Genomic DNA, 20,207 nt, shown 5'->3' on the forward strand with positions numbered 1-20,207 from the left:
CCCGGCGGGCGGCGCGGGGCGGCGCGGCCGCAGGAAGCGGCCATTAGCGTGAGCCAATGGGGGCGCCGGGCTGTTACCAGGCGGATCGGGCAGATCTCGGCGCGGGGCTCGCCCGGTCCCGCCGAGACAAAGGGGACTGGTCAAAAGTGCGAGAGCCGCGGCCACCGGCCCGGCCCCCCCGTTCGCCCCGGTGGCAGCTCCGGGCTCCGCCTCCGCCCGCCGCACCGGGCGGCCCCGCACCTGCCCGGGCCGGGGGGCGGCGCCGCCCGCCCCCGCCGCTGGGGTCCCGCCCCCGCCGCTACCTGCCCGCTTGGCGGCGGGGCTGCGGCGGCAGCGGGACGGGGCTCCGGCAGCGACCGGTCCCCCGCAGGCCCGCCCCGCGTTACCGGCTCCCCCAACGGCCCCCGGGGCAGCGGCCCCCGGGCGGCGCCGGACGGAGCCCGGGGATGCCTGCGCCCCGGTCGCGCGGCTCCCCGCCGCGGGGTGCGTGCTTAACGGGCGTGCCGCCTCCTGCCCCGCCGCCTAACGCGCCCAGCCCGCGGCGCTCCCCGCCGCTCCTGCGCGGCGGCGCTCCCGGGGGCGGGCTGCGCGCTGCGGCCGCCGCCGCTCTCGCCCCGGGGGCTTCCGACGGCGCTTCCTTCCTGCCCGCCCGCCCTCTCCCCTCCCTCCCCTCCCCGCGGCGCCCGCTGCCGGGGACGCCGCTCCCGGCCGGCACTTTCTCATGATGTCATCCCGCCCCGCGCCGCCGCCGCCGCCGCGCCGGCCCCGCTGACAAAGGGCAGCCGGCCCGCCCCGCCGGGCGCGCGCGTGCGCGGCCCCTCCGCGGGCGCGCGCATTCCTCGCGTGCCGCCGCCCGCCGTAATCTTACGAAGAGCCGCGCAGCGGGGCTGCCGCGGGGGCACCGGCGGGGACGCGACCTCCCTCCCCCCGCTCTGGCGGGGGCGAAACGGCCCGGGGCGGATTAAACCGGCACGAACGGGAGGGGGGCGGCACCCGCGCCCGCCCCGGGGGAGCGGCATCCCTCTGGCCGCGGCCTCAAACCCTGGGCGCCTCCGCCCTGGCTCTCCCGCCTGTCACCTGCTTTCCTTCCCCGCTGCCTCTGATTATGTCCTGCTAGCGAGGCAGGAGGCGGCCTGGCGCCCGACGGGGGAGAGGTGATGAGGTCCCCGGGGTGCCGGGGGCTCTGGTGGGACTCTGGCGAGGAGAGCAGCCCGGGGGCGGCCCAGAGCCCGCGGTGGCGCAGCCTCCCGCCATCTTTTCCCCTTGGGTTGCGCACCCACAGGGCCTGGTGCAAAGCTGTACGTCTTCCGGATGGACCCGAGAGGTCCCCAGACCGTCTCCCTTGGGCGGACGCAAGTGCTTATGGACGAGATGCTCCTCCGAGGCGTCGCTGAAGAAGTGGATCCTGAACTCCGGCCGCGGGGCAGCTGTCCCTCGTTTCCATCTAGTGCTGACCACGTCGGCGGCCAAAATGCAGGGCCACCTTACGGGGCCTGTGGAGGGAGGGATTTGAAGGAGCAAGGCTCACGGAGGATTTCCGTGGGAGATCCATCACCAAGCCGGGGAGAGGCACGAGCCTGGGTGGGAGGGAGGGTGAGCCCGGCGCAGAGCGGGGGGCGGCCGGCCGGGGTGTCCCGAGGTGAGGAGGCGTCGCTGGTGGGACCGGACAGGCAGGGACAGACCACAGCGACCTTCCAGAGCTGGTGGAAATTAGCCCAAGTTTAGCCTGGACAGTGGAGGTAGGAAAGTGGAGAAGGGAGGCGAAAGGGCTAAGGACAGGGGAGAAAAAAAAGGAAGGAAACAAGGGCTGGTTTTGTTTCTTTCTTCATCAAGGGAAACCTCATGTTCAGCCATGCCAGAAACGAGCCGGTGGAAGGAGAGGCACCAAAGGAAGCCTGGCAGACAGCGTCAAGGTGAATAGACAATGTCTTTATGCACCAACATCCTCAAAGTGAAAATGTTTCGGTGGAAAATATTTTGATTTTTAAAACCAGCAGCTACAGTTTCTGTTTTGCTGTGCAGTGTTAACCAGAGTCCTCCGTTGACAGTACGTTTTGGTAAAACATCAGCATGAAAATGACCAACATAGACGCGGTGTTTGATATGGGTGAGCAAGCTATGAAAAAGCATGTCTTAGTCACACAGAGCATTTAAACTTGATTTACAAGGTAGAAAAGGAACATTTTCTCCATTCCCCAAACTGACGCTTCCTCCGTGTAGTATTGCAAGGCAATTTAAAGGCAAATTATAAATACCGTTAGAATTTTGTTGTTGAACTGAGTATTGGTAGTAGTTTTTGAAACACGGTGTTACTATTTTTCATCTCTCTTTTCACCAATATTGCAAAACAAAAAACACAGGGAGGTGTTTCGTGGTGATTGTAGGTTCAGTTCTGCTCGCACTGAAGTCAGCAGCCGTTGGGTTGCTGTAACGGGGCAGATTGCTGATGTCAGGCTTGCTTGGGGCGGGGGGGACAGAGTTTACTGGAATGATTCCTACGCTGTGTTATTCATTAGTGGCAAAGCCCTAATCAAATTTTGCAGAGTACCTTGCATAATTCCCAACAAGTGCCAGTAAATCACTATGTATCACATACGCTGCAGAAAAGCTATTTCAGGAATGTCTTAGGTGTCGTCGTCTTACATTTTGTTTGTTTCCCTCTGCCAGAAAAGATGCATTAGTAATCGTGATCTAGACTGTCGGATAGGCTGGGCTGGTGGGGTAGCTCCATGGAGGCAGATTTGCTTCCTGGCTAAATGCGTTGGCTCCAGAGAGAGGTAGCTGCAGCGATCAACACACGTCCCCGTGCACTTTTCTGTGCAGTGAAAAGGTGTGATGGTAGAAGCTTATCTTGGGACTCTGGTCTAAATACAAACGAGATCTGGCACATTTTTTTGTCACCGTCTCCACCACCCGTTCTCCAGCTCTCCCAGAGTCCAGAACCGAGTCTATCCAGCCACACACTGCACTTCTCATTTCAGTCCGCTGTCCTGTCCGCTTTCTCCACCTGCCTGAAAGTGGTAAATCTGCTCGCCGCATCCTTGTGACACACCCTCTGAGAAAAAGTGGTACAAACAACCTCTGGGGCCAGATTTTTTGGGGTACTCAGCACTTCTTAACTCCAATTTAAGCCAGCAGCAGTTCTAGGGGTCAGCTCTTCTGAGCATCGGGTGCTTGCCTCCCCGGTAATCTCCTCACCTTCTTTAATGTCTGCCTGTAGCAGTTCACCAGTCCTCTGGTAAGGTCCCAGTTCTTGGTACATTAACATGGGATGGAGAGAGAGGCTTTCAAAATCGAAGTCCTATCTGACACCCGCCTAATTGGTTCCGTATTCTCTCATCCTTTCTTGTTGACCTGAAGTCCCACTTTTGGGAAGCTCATCTGCCTTGTTTCAGAACTTCTTGAATATAGCTGTTTGAATACATTTGGTTGAATGACCGCGATGACCAGAAGAACTTACCTCTTACTACCTAACATTTCTCACCATGCAGCGAGGGGCTGAGAGAAGGTGAGGATGAGGAGAGAAAGAAACCCGCTTCACTTAAAAGCGGTGGACTGGATAATGTAAATGATTAGGACTTAGGATATTTCACTGAAAGAGCTGCAGTTCAGTAGCACGAACAATGCCGGAAAGTCTCCTTCGCTTCTGGTGTTCTGCAAATGACTTTCCCAACTCTTTCTAAGCAGGCGGGCGCTGCCGTGCCCCCAGCAAGAGGAAGGCCTTGCTGTTTGCTGCAGCGAGACCCTGGAAGCTGAGATTGCTGTAGTCACCTGCAAGATGTTTGCATCCCTCAGACCGTTTTGAAAACCTCAACCATTTTACTCCTTGGTTGTAAAGTGGATTGGCACCTCTCTGAAGGACAAGTATGCGTTCTTTGAACCTTTAGTAAAAATCATTTGGCTCAAAACCAAGTCTAAAACACTGGTTTATAATTTTGACCTGAAGCATAGATGACAAAATGATAAATTTGCAAAACTCAGGCATTTTTCAGAGCACATGAATTCAATGGGAGTATTACCATCAACATCAAAGGGAGCAGGATTGAACCTGTAACGTATAGCACTAATGACTACAATCAAATAAAGTTATATTGCCTGGGTTTTCTACCACCTTTTGCCTTGTGTGTGTGTGTGTGCACTTTTGTGTGCCAAATGAGTGGATCCAGAGTGCTACCATTTCGAACCTGGGGCAGCTATACTAGATTGGTAAAAATATATATAATGATGCAAGGTGACAAGCCTTGGGGAATCTGGTCTACTTGTTTCCATAAATCAGAAAAGGAAGTGAAGAGCTGAAAACCTTGAAAGGTGAGATTATAGTCTTAGTGAAGTCTTCAGAAATATTTACACTTAATTAGGTCTGCTTGTGGCAACTGGTATTTTTTTACTTACTTGTGGTACAGCTCAATTTGATTAAAAATGAGTATGGAATAGCATATCTCTGTGGAAACACATAATCCTACAGTTACATCTTTGTATACTATTTATTTTATATTTATCGGTTCTTTTTGCTGTGTTTGGAATAGCGCACAACGTCAGCAGTAGCTGTTTTGTCCCCTCTGGTTCGTTCTTACCTGACTGGCTCCCCACGGAGCTACAGCTAGTGACAGAAGAGAATGTAAGGTATGATAATAGCCTCCTATTTAACTCAATTGAATTTCTTTTGTTGGCTAATTTTCATTTGTGTTTACATTGTTTTCTAAATTGCTCAGATTTACAACCTTAAACTGTGGATGTTTCGTCGGGGAAAAAAAAAAAGAGGAATCATCTTTCTGAATGTGTATTACATTTCAGAGGCATTAAAGTAAAAAAGTCAAAATAAACCATGAATGTCAGTTTTGATTAACAGCTACATCAGAGATGCTCTGTTTCCAAAGTATGACATTTTCTATGGTCCTAACATTACCTTGGCCTAGGAAGAGCCTAGAGTTTGTAGCAGCATCAGTGTCCAGTTTTAGAGTAAAGAACAATCAAAAACGTGATGCCATTCCATTCGAAATTCCCTTCATCGTTTATGTTTTCTTGATTCCCAGCTTGGGACTTAAGTGGCTTTATCGAAGTGCTTAGTCTGCTGTCGCCTGTTGATCGGATCCCCAGTCATTCAGAAAATGCTGAGGCTCAGTCAGCATGTGTGAAACCTCCGTTCGCTTGATCATGGCAAGGAGGTCTTTTTCATGCAGCTAAAAAATCTGAGGATGCTTTCGTGGGAGTCCGTAGTCATGATTGCATCGGGCTAAGAAAAACGTCTGGATGAACGCAGTGAAGTTAGATGAGAACATCTGACAGAGATTCTCAGCTGGAAAATGGTACGGCGCACACATCCAAGACTTCAAACACCTGAAGAAAAAAAACAAGATAAACCTTAATATTTACTTCCAACCCAAAATACACACAGAGGCCTCTGCCAAGCACAAGCTTGTGTCGCATGCTTGTGTATCATGGCGTGAGTGCTAATTGCGGCATGTCTTGAAACGCGCAGGTAATTTCCCAGAATATTGTGCTGGGAAAGGGAGGATCTAGAAAAGGGGAATGGCTGCATTTTTGCTTGAAACGCATGATAAAGCTATGCCCCCACCTTATCTCTCCTCTTTAAAATCTGTGTATAGTTTGAGCATGTTTTGTCCACAACCAAAGTGTTTAATCAAATCCCAGCTTTTGGCTTTGAATTCACGCTGGGGCTGGAACTGGTTAAAGAAGCTGAATCTCAGCAAAATGTTAGTATAAAAACAGGAAAACTTTCTCAAGAAATACCGAGAGTATTTTTTCCTACTTCTGGAGTAATCAAATTATGTAGTGCAATGATTTGCATTGATGGAAATGAGGCCAGATTGTGAATGCTTTAGAAGCTAATTCAGGAAAAGACTTAAACGTGCCTAAATTTAAATAAGTAAGTATACTAGAATTACTCATATGCTTAAAAATTAAATGTATGTTTAAATACATCGCTGAACTGGAGCCTAAGGGTACAGTTTGAAGTTAAAGCTAAACTAATCTAGACAGTAGCTGTTGCTGAAAGGGATTTGTCTTCTCCTGGTTTACTTCCCTGAAATGGCCCACGCTGGAGTAAAACAAATGCAGTCAGTTGACGACAACTGCTACTTCCTCAACAACTTTGAAAAGTATTAATTTCTCATAAAAATGCACGTAAAAGTCTTAGTTAATACTAAAAATCAATGGAGATATACACAGAAGTAAGTTTTTGTACTAACATGCACTCCATATTTGAGTTCACAAGCTTCAGCCTGTTAGAGAAGGAATTAAGGGGAGCAGTTCTCACGCAGACTAGGATGCATTTATTTCTTTTCCTTGTGGGCTCCTACATCCTCCTAGCGATAACTAAGGGTAAGGGAACAGCAAAGCAAATATGTCACTGAAATCAAGCTGGCTGCAAAGCAAGCGAGAAGAGGCAGGGTGTTTTGCGATGCTCGCCCTTCATGGTGGGATGCAGAGGATGGTGTAGGCACACCAGCATCACTGGTGGCCTCTCAGCCTCGCCGAAACCAGCCACAGAGAGATTAGGGCTTCACCGCTTCTGTTTGGCCCTCTGTGAAGGTTTTGCTCCAAGCAGGAGGACCACACTGCCTCCTGGCAAACTGATGGATATTTTTCCATAGAGATTGAAGGCTGTTCAGAGGACCTGACATGACGGCAGGTGACCCCTTGGGAAGGTTAAGGCTTCAGGAAGTCGTGGGCTTGGGGAGATGATGCTTGCAGAGTTGTCTGCATTTTTAAGGGTGGTGATAGCAGATCTCGGTCTCTCAGTGCAAACGTTTAAAGGCAGCGGAGGTCTGAGGACCCCAGGTATCCTTCTGGCAAGCCTTCCATGGAAGGAGGAAGATTGGGGCCTGTGGATTTCTGTCGTGGTCATTTGTGCTGCGGCTAAACACTTGGCTGCCTGCCTATGACGGCTTTGTGATAAGACTCTGTGCAAAGATCTAGCATATTTTTAATCACGTTTCCATTAGTTTTAATATATTGTACCCATCAGATTACAGTCACTCAGCAAAAATCCAGCCTTCGACACACAGTCTCATTTATCCTTGTTCCTACCATGCACCCAGCTCTGCTTTGCTGACGTTGACTCTGGTTGTACAGTCCCGTTGTGGGTTTGTTTTTTTTTTTTTGGGGGGGGGGTGGGGGTGCAATTAGCCTGATTGGAGCAACTAGGCCAGGGAATATCAAGCAGTGAAATAAAGTCTTGATGACATATTTGAACTCTTGTAGACCATGGGTTATCTGATCTGCAAGGTCACTGCTATTCTCTGGGGAAGTTTAAAAGAATCTGCTCCTGTTTCAAGCTTAAAGGGCCCTTCTTGACAATTTTAGGATGCAAATTCAGTTTTTCTTTAAGTATATGCAGTTCTGCGTTGGTGAGTGTTTCAGAGTATTTACTACCTGTATTTTTATTTCCTTTTCTTTTAACTGCTCATCAAAGGCGAACAGAGTAGAATTAGTTTTAATGAACAGAAGGAAAAAATGACTCCAATAAGGCTCCTTCTGCTACCAAAACAATGAAATGCAGAAAGGAAAATAATAATAATGTGAACATGAGAAACCTAAAAAGAACTTTAAAATTCATTTTAATAATTTAAGCTGTCATCAGTAGCAGAAATAAGGAATTATATTTCAGACATGACTTACACCAGGCACGTCTTAAAAAGAGAAAGACAAATTGATAATGCCTGAAGAGACTGTCCCTGGGAATAAAAAAGTGCAGAATTAGGCCCTGGGAAGCCGAGCATCTTTTCCACCATTCCATCTGTAGAAAAAAGAAATTATGGCCCTTGATCTTTAGCAACTCTAACAGATGGACTTGGGGAAGCAGTAGGAAAATAACATCATTAAAAGTTTTGTCTTTCTGTATTTATGAAAGTCAAGTTGTGCCTTGCTGAAAATGTTTGAAGCTATTATATTACAAAGATTCGGTATTAATATGATTAGCTTAACAGTATTCTTCTGTAATACACATCATAAAGTCCTGTCAGAATGAAATTGAATGCTAAAAACATCGCATAATAACTTTCACAGACCATTAAGGTTTAAGGCTACAGCGTGGGAGTTTATTACAAAGGGACCCTGAAATGTTGTACACTCTTACATCAGCATATACTTTAAATTAGAGGTATTTCCCCCCCCAGGCTTTATTTGCCGCAAAGTATGAGGTTCTAACTTTACGTTCATATACAGACTGGCTTAGCTTTGCGGTGGGGTTGTTGCAATAATGCAAGGAATCCTATAGGAAGGGATCGAGGAGGCTATTCTTTTCCTTTCACGGGAATCTGAGTATGTAAACTCTTGGCCATTTTATCCTTGCTGGCTGTGGCAAACTATCACCCCTCTGTTTCCCTCCTATTCTAGTAACAGCACTATCCCGCAGGATGAGGTGTGACTTTCACTCCCCAGTGTCTTTCATGCCACCCTGTGTGCTGTTGGGAACAAGGATAATTCACGCCCTCGCCTCAGGGATTATAAATTTAATGCCCTTAAGGAACATGTAGTTTATCTACAAAGCAATGCACTACTTGTGCCATAAAAATTTCTTATCACCCAGTAGGAGTATGGATTCAGATCCATTTATTTGAGTCTGCGTAGGTATCGGAGTTTGAGGAAGGATCCTATCACCTTGCGATTATCTCCTCGGGCTGATTTTACCCCGGTATAATTCCACGGGCTCCCATGAGGCTATTTCAGACTCATGTTGGGCGAGTGGGGAAGGATTGAGTGCGTGTACTTGATAGAGTTAGAGTGATAGCAAAATGTGAGCTGGAGTCTTTGGCGGGAAAATCTATCATTCTCCACTGATAAAAAGTTTATGATTAATCACCGGCTTGATTACATTACCCTTTAATTAAGCTTGTAAGTGCCAAAGAACGGGGACTTTGGTGTGTTTTTTCTTCGTTATCTCCTGACCATGGCTCTGCTGGTGTGATTTTATAAAAGGTGTTGCATCAATTTCCCCTTACTACAAATGTTCTCACCCCCTAAAGGGGAATTAAGGTCATGTTCTTCCTTGCTGATGCTTCCACAGTTGGAACCGTTTCAGTGGAAAGCAAAAATGTAGGTGAAAATATGTGTTGGTTTCATTTATATTGCAGAGTTACCATCCTTTACCTTGGATTCATTTCTCAGCTTTCCCTGGAGCTCTCGGGAACCCACACAGATATCCGTGGGATTTTCTTCCACAGAAAACTGCTGATGCTGACCATGGATCTACAGCACAGGCAGCTGTTACCAGCAGTTTATAGTAACCTTCCTCACGCAGGATCCCACTGCACTTTACAAACTAATCAAATACAGCACCACTGACGTGTAACGAGCGCTGGAGCAGAGCGTGGCAGCTATTCAGTGCAGAGTACATGGATCAGGATAGTTCCGTCCAAAGCCACAGGAGTCAATTCCATCTCTGGTGGGAAGTGTCCTGGGGTGATCAAGGGCCAGAATGAAAAAGGAGAATCTTAGTTCCAAACATAGTATCTGGGAGAAGAAAACATTACAAATCTCAGCATGGCTTCCCCGGAGAAATAAAGGGGGCTGATGATGCCTGGCAGGCTGGAGGACTTTTGCTGATGGGCTCACCGAGGTCTTGGATGTCCTTCTGACATTGAGCCATTTTAACACCTTTGCTTTTTTCTAGCGTTTCTGATGCTTTTCACTGGATCACGCCTGACGCTTTGGTACTAAGCAGCCCTTTTGATAACTGCGGTGCAATGCTGTAGTCCCTGAAGATCTCCCCCATTCCCATAGCGCCATCAGCACAAGGAGAAACAGCCTTGACAAAAATCCCGGTGGGACTCTGTCTGCACAGTTCCTGCACCGAGAAGTGAAAATTCAAGTGCAACGTGTGGAATTTGCAAGTGCAGCTTCCCTTGTTCCTAGCCCACCCTCTGTGCTATAAAAATATTTTTTGACTAGTGGTTGTTATCCTTACAGCAGAAATGTAACAGCAACAAAGTATTATTTGAAATATCAACAACCAAGGGAAAGGCCAGAGCGTGTTGCTTTGGGAGGGCTGTCTCGCAGATCTGCAAGAAACCTCAGCTCCTTTTGTCCTGAGGAGGACTGGGCGGCTGGGATCAGTCAGGAACAGCCACGGGGGGGACCAGACCCCCTCAGGAGAGTGGCTGGCTGCTCTGGGTGCCATCGTCAGTGCCGGACTCTTCCCACGAAGTTTAGCCAATTTGCTCCAGATTGCTGTCCTGCACTCCAGGGACCACACACCATAGGACCAGATGTCGAGGCACCTATTCTTCAAATATCTGAGTCCTACATTGAATCCAGTCCTTAGTAACTTAGATGCTACAGTACTGAGTGCGTCAGTGTCTAAACCCACCTAAAAATCCAAGCTTTAGCCACGTTCGCAAGTCATTCACTGTCTAGCAAGAATCAGCCCCAAACCAGAATAGACTGAGACCTTTGATGGTATCAGTCTGAAGATAAGGAGGAGACTTGCCAAGCCAGATGTTGGCTTTCCTTGCATGCCTAGCAGGCAGCCCATAGGGCATCCAGCCTTTCACAAGTCACCGTCAGGAAAAGTCACTCTTAAGATTTACCTACTGGAAAGTGCAAGCAGGAGTCGGAAGAGGGTAAGGATCAGGCCACAGGTCTGTTACACCACTTCCAGCTGTTGAGGTCGTTTTGTCGCTGGCGGTGACTGCTGCGGGACTGTTTCAGACAGTGCTGTCACACTTCCAGTCCTCAGTCCAGTGGAGCTGGCTGGAAATGCCGGTCAGATACAGGTCTCTCGTGCTCCGATGCATCTTCTTGTAAGGAAAGCCAGGTCCTCAACTCAGGCTGGATCTTCTTTCCTGCTCTTCTGACAAGGGAATTTAACACAGTTAATATGCTCTTATTCACAAACCTACCTCTTCTTTAGAAACCCTCTCTGCCGCCTTCGCTTCCAAGCTGACGGAGCCCAACAAGCTCGGGGCCTTGGCTTCACTCGTGGCATAGTTGTCTGATCCGTCTGGCTCAGCTGATCGAGAAAGAGATGGAATTGCACATAGGTATGCAATTTTGGACTAGTTTAAATGATATCATGTAATAATAGTCATGATAATGATAATGATAATATCTTATGCTATAGATGGGAAAAATAAACTATTGTCTCAAAATGTACCTGACAAGCAGTACAATGCAGTGTTATGTACTCAAGAGGGAGAATAGAAGTTACTTCACTCATTTTCATCCCATCGTCTGAGTCTTGTCTAGCCTACGGGTTAAATCTGGGAGACAGAATCATCTGCATGAGAAATGTGGTATGAACCATCAGCTCAGGCTGATAGGAACTACAGGCTCCCACACAGCCCATACCAAACAACAGTACTATCAGATGGAAAGAGGCTATATACATAGTGTAGTGTATCAGTCTCAGTTAAGTATCTTTGCAATGGTTTCCCACATCACTTAGCAGCTTGTTTAACGTATCATGATTAACCAGTAGGCTCTGCAAGAATTTCTCACAATCAGTAGAAATACAACAAAAGACCTAAAGGACCACAGTAGAAGGCAAACATAATGATGGACAGTAAGTGTGTGTTCATGCCTCTCCTGAAAAATGTCCTCAGCTGTTTAGCTTCCAAAGTATTGTAAATTCATTGCTAATATTTTTGGTTTGGTCCTTTCAGCATAATATTGCAGTCAGTTTTAGGAAAAGCAGCAGCAACCTTGATTGTTGAAGTCCTGTTATATGTATGATGGAACTTTGCAAAGCCACAATTTTTTTCTCAGCCTGCACAAAATAATCAGTTATCTCTCTCTGATTCTCAGAAAAAGACTTGATCATTAAGTGATTGTAGCGAGATCTTTTACTTGAGTCTGTAAAGACTTTCATAAAATATGGCAGTTGATAAATGCCTCATCTCTTATGCCAACTTACTTGGTATTAAATTCAAATAGAGAAAGATAGCATATTTTATGATGCTTTTCACCTCCTTTTTACCATGCATCTTTGCCTATTTACTGTTTTGCAAAGTTCAGCAGTTGGTAATGGATTTGCCAACCATGCAAGTTTAGAAAGTTTCTCTCTCTATTATCAAGATCAATGGTTTCCTCTCTTTCTAATTGCAAAACACTTTCTTTATCATGAAAATTTTAAATTTCCATAAATAGCCTTCCCAAAGGCTAAGTAAGTGCTAAACAAAACTAAAAACAAAGTGAGAGGAAGTACAATGAAAATAAATAACTCAAATGCAAAGCCTGAATTCTTTCAGGAGGAGAACTTATGAGGTGCTGAGCACCCCTGAGAGCTGCTTGCATTGACAAAGTTCAGCATGGAGGTGCAAAAGCATCCTACAAGGCCTCTTAAAACAGCCCCTGTTAGCCTTCCTTCTTAGGCCAAAGTCCAAAGCTGATTCAACACAGTATCAAGCCACAAAACTTTAGTCATAGAGATGGAGGAAGGAACAACTGGCAGATGGAGATGACAGATAGTGTATCTTAGATGAGACTTCTAGTTACTTAAATGCTGTTGAATTAAATATTGCCTTTCCATAATTTAACTCCTGAAAACCCAAAATATTATTCTACACGGAGAGCTGATGCGCGGTACGTCAGCAGTGATGTAATATTGACAGACAAATACAGCTATTGTATTCATAAATGTTCGCTTTACAAAGCAAAGAGCATTGTAACAAAATATACTTAATGCTAGCATGATAGACTGCAATGTAATCAGTGTCTTGGATGAATTGAGAACACAAACAAAAATAGATTAGCTAACAACTAAATTGTATTTATCTTGCTTGACAGGGCTAGTTCAATAATGAGTCATTTTCTGATCTAATATCGCTGCCATCTCTAGTATTGCAGGTAATTGTTACTGCGAGAGAAAAAGTTCAAACAACCCAAAGGCTGAAGAGGCAAAGGAGTATTAGCATGTCTAACGCAGGAGTATTAGCATTAGTCTGTCTGATCCCCAGCAGATGCAATATACCAATTAGTTGCATACTTCCTTGAGCCGTGAAACCGGGGTCTCGGCCACCTGGGGTCATTACAGATCTCACGGGGCTTTTGTGAAAGCAGAGTTATTTTTCCAGGCAGGATTGTAGCCGAGGGCCTGACATACCCTTCACGTAAGCTGTGCTGCCCACGGTCTGCTGGCCGCCACATCCCTCACCTCCAGTGGCTAGGGCAAGAAGAGCAAAAACCTTGCTCTGCTGACCCCGTCAGGCTATTCCATGGGCGCTGAAAGCCCTGGGATGTAGTCAAAGGTTGGAGTCAGCCACCTTTATGAACCTTGTCTTTATCTACCCTGCGGTGTCGGCAGCTCACGTAGCCAGCTCCCCAGACCTGCCTCCCAACTAGCTAGCACAAGAGAGCACTAGAGCAGCCCAACGCTCAGGACAGGCTAGTAGCCCAAGTATTTACGCAGGGGCCTGGGTCGTTTTGCTGGCCACGGTATGCTCCACGCTGCAGCCAGCAATATCCGAGCCAACAAGCTCAGGCATGTCTTCGCAAGCTGCATTACTTTGGGGACTGCAGCACTGACATATCTATTGGTTGGTAATCAATGTGGATGAGTAGGAAACTCTATCTCCAAGCACGCTTCTTTAAGCGTTCCCCATTTATAATGGAGAGTAATTACTACCTTTTTTGAAAATAGTTGTCAACTTAATTTTAAATAATAAAACTTTGCGCTGAGGTCAATCGGGTTCCGGGTGGAAATGTGCTGTGGAAGACAAATATTCAAAGCAAGAATGGGCATGAATGTGATTGGGCTTGATTCTGATCAAGTTTACATTTGTTTGAAGGCCCAGCCCAAAGCCTGTGAAAGTGGTTTGACTGACGGAATAAATCAGCTAAAGTCAATGGGATTACCCTACTGTCAGCCCAGTATGGGTGAGATCAAAACCCAGATCATTATCTGTTTGTGGTTTTCCTTTTTGCATATTGAGAGGGAGTCAGCGTGAAGGGCCATTGATTGTTCTGTAAAACACCCTTTAAGTTCAGTGAGAGTCTGCCTGCCTGCGGACTGTTGGCAGGATATGGCCCATAAAGCTACCGGGAGGCTGAAGATTCATACCTCTCGATGTGCACTGCATCTGTTTGGTTTTGCTGCCAGAGGTAATCAGACAGTTAATAGCTTTTGCATAGAGAGCCAGTTGACTGTGTGCGATGTGAGAGCCTAGCCAGGCATGAAAACGTAAAATGAAAGAATAAGTTAAACCACCACATTCTTTGGGGAAATGCTAATGGGTGACAGTTATCACTTACCACCTTGGTCTCTTGTTCTTTCATCAGAATCAATTACTTAATTTTTCTTTTTATGCACGATGACGATGCTTTCATGAAAAACAAGTCCATGGAAATACTGAATACCAGTAAGTCAGAAGAAGCGAAGGATGCAAAACTGCAGTTTTCCCATGGCCTGAAAATGACTCCCTCCCTGGCTTAGGGCAGCCACAGGTATGCTGTTAATTTTAAGTCCTCTTGCCAGAAGGCTATAAAATGTCTTTTCATCTTACGTTACATAAGTAGCCAACAAATAAGAAGACTGTTATTACAAAGGCAACCACACCGAAAAAAGGTTTCATTTACTCTGAAAACCTGCATTAAAGACTTCTGATGTCTCTGTGTAACTTGTAGGTTGCTGAACACTGTTGGAGAGGAAAATTCATTGAATTCTTTTAAAAAAAGAAAAAGTAAGTTTGATGTGACACCAAACTGGGATGCTACTAGGAACCACGTGATAAATCTTCTGTTAAACATTACGGTAATTTACTTTCAAAGATGAGCTTCTATATTCTTTCAGCATACCAGACAGCATTCTGGAAAACAGTGGTACTATTTAGCACTCTCTAATTAAACATTTCTGCGATCCTTCTGAACTAAACAGAAAAGATCCGTATATGTCAGGAGTGAAAGCTGTGAGGTGCTAAGTACATCTTAAGATATGGAAACACAACTGAGTCTGAGGATGCTCAGGACTTGAGAGGAAGAGCTCAGCAGCCACAGGAAGGGTCTTCAAAATCCTTACACTTCTTGACACCAGAGAAATAATTCTGCTTGGCTTCATTGTTGCTTTGCACTTTGACAAGATTTTCTCCAGGAAAATAAAATATGTTTTTGTGCCAGTAAGATAAAGGCATTGTGACAGTGAGATAAGGCACAGGAGGATGCCTCTGTGAAGGTGATTCAGCATGTGTGCAACATACCTCTTAGTAATTAAAGCATTCTTCCTGAAGTTGTTTAGTTGTATTATATCCTTCTACATCTTCACAAATTGATAGGCATCAGGTATATTTAAAATATGTTCTAAGTCAGTGAACTTCCAGGCAGTAAGCCATCCTCACCTGCTCATTTCACAGGAAAAAAAAAACCCAAACAATAGAAATCACCATGTGCGTGTTGACATCCTGCTTGTGAACCAATATTGTCACAAGCAATAGGCTTAGAAAGAGCAGACCAATCAATGAATATGAACTGACTTACACTAAGCTAAAATTAGGTCCAATATCCTGATTAAAGTTATTACAATTAACTAAATAAATACACATTCTCAGTTAATTATTTTTGTAATACTGTTGTGCCTAGAGGCCACATCTGAGACTGAGCGCCATCCATACTAAGCACTGCAAATACATCCAGTTAAGATACAACCCTGGTCTTGAACAGCTTGCTGTTCATATAAACAAAATAAACAAAGGATGGAGACAGAAATTATTCTTTATTATCTCCGTGTCACAGAAACAGGCCCAGAGAAATGGAATTGTCTCGCCCAACACTGTATAAGAATTATTTGGCAGGACTGAGAAGCAAATAGTATCCACGAGTCTGCCCACCCTTTCTCTAGCACAAACTCCTTTTTTACCAGAAGACTTCTCATGCACAGGACAGCTCTGGACTCTTGTTTCTTTACATTACGTTCCTTCTTTTTCGAACGCAGCACAGTACGTAATAGCTAGAGCTTTTGGTTTCTCGTGGCTGTTGATGAGCCTGTGTCCCATCAGTCTCATCAGTGTGAAAGACACCGTTACTCTATAGTAAGGAGTGATGTTTCACTAGCAGAAGTTCAAGGCCTCAAACACACAAATCCATGAGCATCCACATTTCCATTGACTGCTTTCACTTGGTTTAAGAGCTCGTGTACCTTCTTCCTCAAATCTAGAGCCAAGCTTTGCCTCCTTTGTGTACATTTGCAAATCAGCTATGTAGAGAAAAATTTTAAAATCTCATTGCAAGGGGAGCAAATGTGTTTTGTAAATCCAGAAATAGCCCATTCTTTTAGGTCAAAGCAACTGACAGTTATAGCCTCATCTCTTGGGAATAAGTTTGAAAAACTTACTTACGTAGCAAATACTTTGGCTGCAATAACTCTTACTTTTGTCACCATTAGCCTTTCCTGATTAGTTTCTTCTGCATTATGTACTTGCACCTATAGAATATAAACTCATCAAAGCAGAAATTGTGCTGCTTGCTGACTCCTTCTATCTGCTGAAAAAAATACAGAAATAGAAATACAGAGTGTCCAGTGCGTGGTTACTCTGCTCTGTCTTTAAAGAGACACCCTGCAGTGGCATCTTCAAGCATTGTAGACCTAAACCCAAGATACTTGCTTTGGCCTTTCTCTCTCTACTTTCTGTCAACCTTGGTTCTTTCAAAATCAATGATAAAATGTTGCTGGCATTAACTTCATCTAGAATTTAATCTTCTATCTCCAGACAAGCAGTGCAGTGATGTAACCAGCGGGTAGTTCTCAAAGCTTCTTTTCTCCTTCTCTGCAGAAGACAAATCTCAGAAGAAAGCTGAAAATCACGAAGTTTCAAAAGTACTATTCCTGCGTCTTTACCAAACAACCTCAAATTTGTGTTCCAGGCTTTGATAGATTCATTTTGTAGTCAACCAACTATACTTGTGGATTTGAAGAGGTTTGAGAAATTGGCTCAAAATAAGTAGTCTGCCCTTCTTGTAATCTTAACTATGGAGTTACTTGTAATGATTCCGTAATGAAAATTTCCCTTTCCAGCAGTTTAGCTATAAAATATGACTTTATGTGAGTCCTTGAGTCCATCTGGAACTCCAACAAGTCAACGTCTGTGCCATCTTCCTGGCCGTAAAATTATTTTCTGCCTCTTTGCCAGACTGACAGTTCTAGGAAAGGCCTAATTGACAAATTACAGAACTGTGTATCAGACAATGATTTTCCCCAGATAGCCACATTTCTAAAAGAAAATCTGCCTTTAAATAGCATGGATGTATAATTTGAATACGTGCTTATTTTCTAGTTCTGGAATATTTATTTACCTGAAACCCTGCAGCTTTAAGAAACATATTGTGAACTGAAGAAAAAGACTAGCAGCATAATAGATGGCCTAGACATCTCCCTTTTTGAAGTCTCCTGGCTGAGAAAGTGAAAAAAAAAGACTCCTCTGTGTTTGATGAATGCAAGAACCAGGTTTCCAAGCATGGAAAGAGCCTTTAGAAACACAAGTGAGGTTTTGATCCCTGGCCCCGGTGTCATCCATCTTGGAAAGCTTTCTGTTTTTATTATTTTAAACAGGTCAGCAACAGTGAGATGGGAAACTGTAGATTTCAAAACAGACGTCTCTACAGTGTTTCAGCAAAACATCGCATGATTTCAAATGGAAATTTAATATCGGTCCTGGATCCCTTGCGAATTATCTAGCCTTTTGCCAGTGGGACTCCCAAGTCTCTGAAACAGCAGCACCTCCTGATTTACAGCGGTAAGCACGCAGCATGGAGGAGACCAGAGCTCTGGTTCCCAGGGGATCTTTTCGGCTCTCAGGCCTGGGTCCTGAGCGCAGGGTCGGGGTGAGGGGCATTCGCTTTGCTGCTCCTCTCCCGCCTTCCCCTAGCTCCCGCTGGAAGATGGCTCTCAGGTCCCAACACCTCCACGTGTCCCAGCTCCCCTCTGGACATTCGGGGCTCAGACCTGCAGCGCGCAGCTGCCCCGTGGGTTGCACGTGGCCACGATGTCCCTGAATCCAGATTGCCACTGTGGAGAGAAGTCCTCAGCAATGAATGAAAAATATTTTCCATTTTCAGCTCCGTGTCGAATTAATGGAAATTTTGCAACTTGCTCAGACTGATATAGTTAAGCCTGTGTATTTGCTGGTATGAACAGGAACACGGTAGCTGTTTTTCTGTTTCCTGCATTTGAACATGGTGAAAATATGATCTGGGCCTTCTGTAATGCTATTTGCTGACACTCTTTCTTTAGGAAAGTAATTCGGGAAGAACAATAAAGAATTCTTCGGCAAACTTCCTTGCAGAAAAGGTTGTGGTTGTCTCGCCAGCTCTCAAAATTAAAACTATGTTCCAGTCAAAAATGCCTATTCAGACTGACATCAAAGAGAAAAATGTGAGCAGGTCAAGGAGTTTAATTTCCATGGCACTTGCATTTGTGATTCACATGTAGGGCGCAGTAATGACTTACATGCCCATTGGCAATAATGTAATAGAAGGCTAGTGTGAATAAAAGAAAAATGAATCGGAGGTAACAGTAACGGGCCAAATTCTGTATTCAGTTGGATGCGCGGAGCTCATTGAAGTTGGGCAGTGTCACACAGAGCACGATCTGGCGGTCTTTCTCACAGCAGCACTTCGATGAATGCATACCTTATGGAGCACCCTCGCACTTGCTGGTAGCCTGGGCTGAGGTTTTTCAGAAATGAGCAGTGGTGCCGCTGTTCGGGGATATCAATCCAAGATGCTCACGGGGGGCCTGGTGCCAGAGGGCTCCTTTTCACTGTCTAGAGATCAGGTCCCTTTAATATATCTCAGGCTGAACATACTAGATGACTCCTGAAAAATCTGGGTCTCGGGGCACGTTTCCTGAATCATTTGAGGTGTGTTTTCATACCAGCTTTTTAACTTCTCAAAATCTCTAGTTAAGGTGAAGGACTATATCTTGAGGTATGAAAGCAGGAGGTATGTAAACTTTTTCACAGTGTCTGTATATTCTTCTACTACTCCTTATTTGCTTTTCTCATGGGACGATCCAACTAGGCTTTACAGACTGTTGATAAATAGATTTTCAGCCCATTTCATTTAACCATTACTGCATTTCCATATCAAAGATTTTACACTTGGCATGCCCGAGCTTATTTTATTTGTAATCTTTTCTCAAATGAGAAGTTTGGAATGTTTTTTCATTATGTGTTTCATCTGCAATGTACTGCCTTCATGTTATTTTTTAAGATGAGATCTTATACGCTACCTCAAGTCATTCTACAACTCATTGGCTCTTATTTATTCTGGCCTCCTAATCTAACACAATTTCTATGTTGAAACTTGTTGCTATTTTTTTTCCAAGGATACACCATATGATGTTAAGCATGTGCTGTATATCAAAGTGCAAATATAAACTAGTTGATAGTCTCTAGTCACACCCTGGATAGGTGTGGCAGTTGGGAATTTTTCACTTTCTGGCTGGAGATCAGAATGTGCTTAACATGGCTCCACATACAGGATCTTGGTCGGGAGAGAACTGGTTGGGTTTTTTTTGGTTTTGGGTTTTTTTTTTTCATGTATGTTGTTTGAAGGGTTGGGAGCTAAATAGTTGTACTGTTTCCAGAAACAGATTTTTACTTGTTTGGCTATATTTAGAGCTGCAATCGGGAGATTTGAGGGTATGATAATCCACCGCCTTACTGTCTTTCCTTCTTTCTCTCTATCACTTTGTGGATAAGAGGATGGACGAGCTTAACTGTAATGTCAGCCTAAGGCATGGTACAGAGCTGCACTACTCCAAGAGAAACTCCAAGGAGGAAGTATGACTCAGAGAGCTGCAATTCCTTCCACGGTTCCTCCTTGTTCCAGCCAGGGAAGTAAGTTACTTCGGTATTTGTGCTGCTAGACTAAAGCTTACTTCTCCCCTTGTGCTTACAAGCCTCAGCTTGCAGAATAGAAAGAAGAGGGATAAGGGTCTGTGCCAGAAGCAAGGTGTCACTAACCTGGGAAAGGGCGTTTTGCTGCCTTTGACGCCTCGGTTGCCTGAGTGAGACAGGGACCACCCCGTGTGGGGCTTCACTGTAAACCTTCACCTCATAGCCACCCGCTTATACTGGCTTGCCAGTCATTTTGCAGAGATATACATGGCTGCCTATCTTGTCAGGCATCTTTTACGTTAATACCAAGAGCAATGCACAAACTGTTGGACAGCTTTGTACTGTTTTTTCTACACAGATTGTTACATCATGCTGATTTTCTTGCTCAGTTTTCATAGTCTTTCATTCAATAAGATGTAG

This window comes from Aptenodytes patagonicus, chromosome 7 (assembly GCF_965638725.1).
Source record: "Aptenodytes patagonicus chromosome 7, bAptPat1.pri.cur, whole genome shotgun sequence".
In the NCBI taxonomy this organism is placed as follows: Eukaryota; Metazoa; Chordata; class Aves; order Sphenisciformes; family Spheniscidae; genus Aptenodytes; species Aptenodytes patagonicus.